We start from the raw sequence: 5,671 nt of genomic DNA on the forward strand, positions 1-5,671 counted from the left end.
ACAGGTATGGAGTGCATCTGCATGCACTCAATGCGCTACGCAACGTGTATATTTATGCAATCCATCTACCTCGGCTGCATGCATGCCATGCACGTAGGGCGGTGAAGGGTGACCAGGGATTACTAGCGGGGTGCCTTGTGTTGCCTTATCATGTCATCCATGTTACGATAATAATTTTGTATATAGATTATTTTTAGATGAATTTTGAAGAAAAATGATCAGTTATGTCTGTCCTCATGTCATTGGGGTTAGAGTTGGGGAAGGTCAAGCTGCCGGGTGCATGTGCATTTTTCATTTGGAAAATCTGAAATCGAGCAACTCCAAGATCGACCGTACTCCCTTCGTTTCTATTTATTCTACATATTAATTTTGATTGAAGACAAACTTTGTAAATTTTGATCAAGTTTATAAAAAATATCATTAATATAAATAATATTAAATTCATGCCATTAGGTTCATCACTAAACATATTTTCATACCATGTACATCTGCTATTGTAAATGTTCCTATTATTAGTCAAATTTTATGAAGTTTGATTTAGTACAAAGCTAATATGCAGGGCGAATAAAAATAGAGGAAGTACGTACACCTACGGAAAGGATAATTGCGCGGTACGTGGCGGACGCTGGTCCATGTTCCCCTGTTTCATGTGGGCTACACGTGTAAACGGATGGATCGATGGGCACCTGCTAACCGCTATCTGGATAGTGGTATCCCCATCTCATAATTGTTCAAATCCTGGTGCTCGTATTATTCCTGGATTTATTTCAGGATTTTCGGTGATGCGTTTTCAATGGGACGAGATGTTCCTGTCCATGACGAGACTCCTACGGTGGCTTTCTAAATCTCAAGATGATATGCCGGCTCAGTCTCTCGGAGGTGCTTATAGGGATAGGATGTACGTGTGTGCGTTCATAGGGATGAGTATATGCACGTATATATGAGCGCTTGTGTCTGTACTGATGCTTAAAAAAGAAGGTCTCCTTTCCATTTCTGGGAAGATGCCTACCTTGCAGATCGATCTCACCACGCACGCATTCAAAACAAGAGATTTTTTTTGAGAGAATAACTTCCAATCTATTCATAGTACAAAGAACATCAGAAATAAAAAATACATTTAGGTCCGTAGACCACCTAGCGACGACTACTAGCACTGGAGCGAGCCGAAGGCGCGCCGTCTTCGTCCCTCCCTCATCGGAGTTGGGCAAATCATGATGTAGTAGACAGTCGGGAAGTCGTCGTGTTAAGGCCCCACAGGACCAAGAACAGTAACCGTCGCAGATGAAGAGAAGCGTAGATCTGAAGGATACAACTTATAGACACACGAACACAAACGTACGAAGACAAAATCCACGTGGATTCACCGAAGACAAACGCCGACCGAATCCCGCAAGATCAGCCGGAGACAAACCTCCACACACCCTCCGACGATACTAAAAACACCACCGGGATGGGACAAGGCGGGGAGGACCTTATTCCATCTACAGAGAGCTGCCACCGTCTCGCCTCTCTAAGCAGGACACAAATTCTAACAAAACTCAAAACGCCAGATGATCATAGGGACGTAGCTCTTCTCTTTTTATTTTGTTGACCCAGTTCATGGGAGGCAGGCATGGGGAGATAACAGACCGGTATCCACTTTCTATTTTCTTCCCTGACATACATGTTCCAGGATATGATAGGTAAATCCCATGTCGGCTTGACCACTCCTCTGCAAGCTAGTTTAAAGAAGACAAAAAAGAAAAGGACTAGGAGCCTCTTTGGTTTTCAGGATATCTAAAACGCGAGAATTAAAAAGATGTAGAAATAAAGCAACATATCATCTTGAAACTATAGAGGATTGTTTGCATGTCTAATTATGCACAAGAAAAAAGATAGAATCCTTTTATAAACGTTGGAGTGGATGAGGAACTTCTTATGAAACCTAGTGCAAATAAATCCTAAGAAAAACTTTGTATGTTGTAATCTTACAAATCAAACAATACTGATGGAAAAAAGGTTAAAGATTATAATTGCCCTTTTTTTATAAATCCTTTAAGGCAAAACTAACACTAATTAAATTCGCTGCCTAGCTGCCTAAATCCTTTAAAGCAAACAAAGAAAAAAAACACTAAACTAGCAAGCTAGCTGGCTGGCCTAACGATATGATGCGTCTGTTTGCAATTTTGCAAGTGGCCGTGACGGTATGGGGTACAGACGTACCATCAGCGCCCGCCATGCGACGTGTAGTCATGCAATCCATCGCACCTCCGCATGCATGCATGCCTGCACGTAAGCCGCTGCCGTGCCTGGTGTTGCCTTTTTATACTTCGATTCTACTTCTGTCCTATAATACTCCCTTCGTCCGAAAATACTTGCCATCAAAATAATTAAAAAAGATGTATCTAGATGTATTTTAGTTCTAGATACATCCTTTTTTGTCTATTTTAATAACAGTATTTTCAGACGAAGCGAGTACTTGTTTGCTCGTGTATCCTCGAAAAAAGGACTCACCTATCTGCAAGGTATTTGAAAACTGTCTAGTCGATTTTGCTAGCCGTTGGATTACCTGTTTTTTTTCATCCTTTTCATTAAGTGATGAATTTATTGATTTAAAACGATGTATCAAGTGAACACAAATATAATGAGAACACATACGTACAATCATTGCATAGTTAGAATGCACATAGACTACACTAATGCACATAAAACATGCCGGCAAAAGCAAAGTAATACAAGAAAATAAAACTATGCCTAAGCAAGAAGAAGAAAAAACACTAAGCAATAAAAATAGCGATCGACAAATTACGACAACTATAATATCCGGACCAACCGTTTGTTGACGCCACAAAGACAATGAGGTTTTTCAGCAGCAACGACTTCAAAAAGGGAACGGCGCTTAAGCGCTGTCGTCATTGGATCCAACCAGCAAAGTCCGGATTCTAGGTTTTCACCATAAAGAACAAGTCTGACATATCCGAGTGACGCCTTTAACAAGATAACGAACGCAAGACCATCAACATTGCTAAGTAGGAGTATAACCCACACGGGTCAAACCTCTTACGCTCTCTTTCTCCAGCCGACTTCCGACGTTGGCCGGATCGCCTGCCTCCACACCTGCGGCCGATGGTGTTACCGCGCGCCTCGCCGCACGGTCCTCCTCGAGCAGCCATCCTTGTCAGTCATTCGTGGCCATACCATCCCTTTAAACCACCACCACTTGTTCATCGACCAATGCAAAATCATGATTTTAGTTGCCCGACAAATAGCACAACCAAAAAAATAGATAATTGTCCTCGCAAAAGAAAAGAAAAAAATAGATAATTGGTTCTTGCGCACGCACGTAGTTTTCCTTCTTATATGAACTCCGGTTTGCCACTTTCTTGCAACGTTGCAACGAACCATACCAGTGGTACCGCCGGACAAGTTGGCATTAGTTAACCAGCTAGCCATGTCTGATGGCGACACAGTACACACACTCAGAGACATAGGCAACAAATAGGCGCATGTGGGCCTACAGGTGCTGCCAAAACCAGGGAAAAGGATGATCGAGACCGTAGGAGGAAAACGATGGGGGCGGGCCCAGGAATTGAACACTGTGTATTCAAATTTTGAAAACTTTTTTCTGGAAGCCTACAACTTTTCTTGTGGCATGTACAACCAATTATAGCAGCATATTATACTAGTTCTAAACTACATAAAAGATATCACAGAATATATTATATTCATAAAATTGATAATAATTTGGTATTGTTCAACATATAAAAGTAAGAATTGTTCAACATATATCATGGCAAAATCTAAGATATATAGAGGATAGAAATATGAAATCACAAGAACCCTTACAAACTAGAGGATAACTTTGCGATCCTTGATGCTTTGAAAATGAGTGATGATGTCCTTGTCTTGAACTTGCAAGAAAAATCTCCTTTCAATGAATGTGACCAAGCAATCATTCAAGTATTTTTGCCCCATCTTGCTTCTTAGCTTGTTTTTTATATAGTTCATTGATGAGAAGACCCTCTCACCACCAGCTAATTGAACTAGCACCAATTTGAGAAATTTGTAAACAATCTCATACCGAAGAGACCTCCCTTTTTTTGCAGCAACTCTCTCCAAGAAAGTTCTCAAATCAGTAGTACTAGTATTCTTCCTCTTCATGTTTTACACCTGAAAAGTAAAATTGCTTAAGTTTTAGAGTACTGATCGTACATAATGCTCACTATACAAAAATTACAATTTATAAACATTCTCACATTGCAAATTCAAATGGCAAATTGCAAATTCAAATGGCAAATTGCAAATTGTCATGTTTAAACAATTCATAATTGACTGCAAACAAGTCTGTAGTTTCACTAATTAAGTAGGAAGACAACTGGTTTGTGGTCAAACTAACTTACTTTGTCTTGTACTTCTCTACTGTAGCCTGCTGCACAATATGAGAACAAAATCGAGCTCCTGCTACCTGAATTCAGTTCGACAGTGTGGATAAATTCAGTTAGAACACTGTGTATAGTGCTGCCTGAATTTAGTTTGACAGTGATAGATAAATTCAGTTGGAACACTTTGTATAGTTGAATTCGGGGTCAAAGCATTAGTACATGTAATAGCGACGATACCTTCAATAGCTAAATTCGGGTTGTGGCTTCGAACTGAATCGATACCTGCCCCTGAATCCGGCCTGCAATTGTGCTAACTCGTCACCTACATCAGTCTGCAGAGATCAGAAAGTTCAGAAGCAAAAGGGGGCAAGGGATCAGTGATGGATTCGTCGCGCGCATCGCGCCGTGGCAGCCGCGGCCACGCGTACCTGCAATCAATATCGCCGATCAGGCGACGACATCTCTGGGCTCTGGCCGCCGTGCGGCGCCGATCAGGCGGTTGACATCTCAGATCCCGTGTGGTGCGTACAGAACTGGAGGACAGGGGAGGGTGGCGTTGCCGGTTCCTGTCCTCTGATCGATCGACGGGATCCATGGATTATTTTTTCTGGTGCATGCTGCAGCGATTTGGGCCATATGGGCCATGCTGTGGTGGTGAGGGGGAAATATACACGATGGGCTGCCTCTGTTTTTGGACTGAAATGCTTACTAGCACGTTCGGGAGTGTCAATTTCGTTTTTCCTTATATACAACACTGTGTATACACTATATATATCTAATTTTTTGACAAAAATAATGGGTATTCAAGTGAATACCCTTGAATTGAGGTGGACCCGCCCCTGCAGCTAAGGCCAACTCCATCGCGCGAATCCATCCTCTCCGCGCGCGTTCGTTTAGGGTAAAATGAATGAACCAGACGGCCCAGCGCGCAGGCGCAAGCGGACTTTTGTCCGTTTTCTGTCCGCTTTCGACCCATCCTTGACACAAGTTTGCGCCGCTTTTTGGGTGAAACGGATAACACTCGGACGCGCGGGCCGTCTGCGCGTATCCTCCCCTGGCCCGCCCGTCGGTGGCACAGGGACGCCTTTTTCTATTCGCCCCCTCCCTTCCTCGGGCCGCACTCCCTCCACTCTTCTCCACTCTTCCCCTCACCGCCGCCGCCGCCGGTGCCATTGCAGCCATGCAGCTCGGACGGGCGCTCGCCCAACCCCTTCCCCTCGGCGCCCCCGAGCTGCCCAACCATGGCCACCTGGTTTGCGCATCCGGTGACCGGATTTGGGGCGGATCTGGTCGGTCTTGAGCTTGTCCGA

At 43.5% G+C, this 5,671-nt stretch overlaps 1 long non-coding RNA gene across 1 annotated transcript; it reads right to left on the reverse strand.

The window, feature by feature from the left end:
* Positions 1-3,768: 3,768 nt before the first annotated feature.
* Positions 3,769-4,893, reverse strand: LOC119300276. The gene is made up of 4 exons (XR_005146416.1): positions 4,790-4,893; positions 4,599-4,683; positions 4,380-4,444; positions 3,769-4,149 (listed from the first exon to the last, which is right to left on the reverse strand). It is a non-coding gene; the product is annotated as an uncharacterized LOC119300276 (long non-coding RNA).
* Between the last annotated feature and the right edge of the window lie 778 nt (positions 4,894-5,671).

The sequence above is a fragment of the Triticum dicoccoides genome, chromosome 1B (assembly GCF_002162155.2).
Source record: "Triticum dicoccoides isolate Atlit2015 ecotype Zavitan chromosome 1B, WEW_v2.0, whole genome shotgun sequence".
NCBI classification, from domain to species: domain Eukaryota; kingdom Viridiplantae; phylum Streptophyta; class Magnoliopsida; order Poales; family Poaceae; genus Triticum; species Triticum dicoccoides.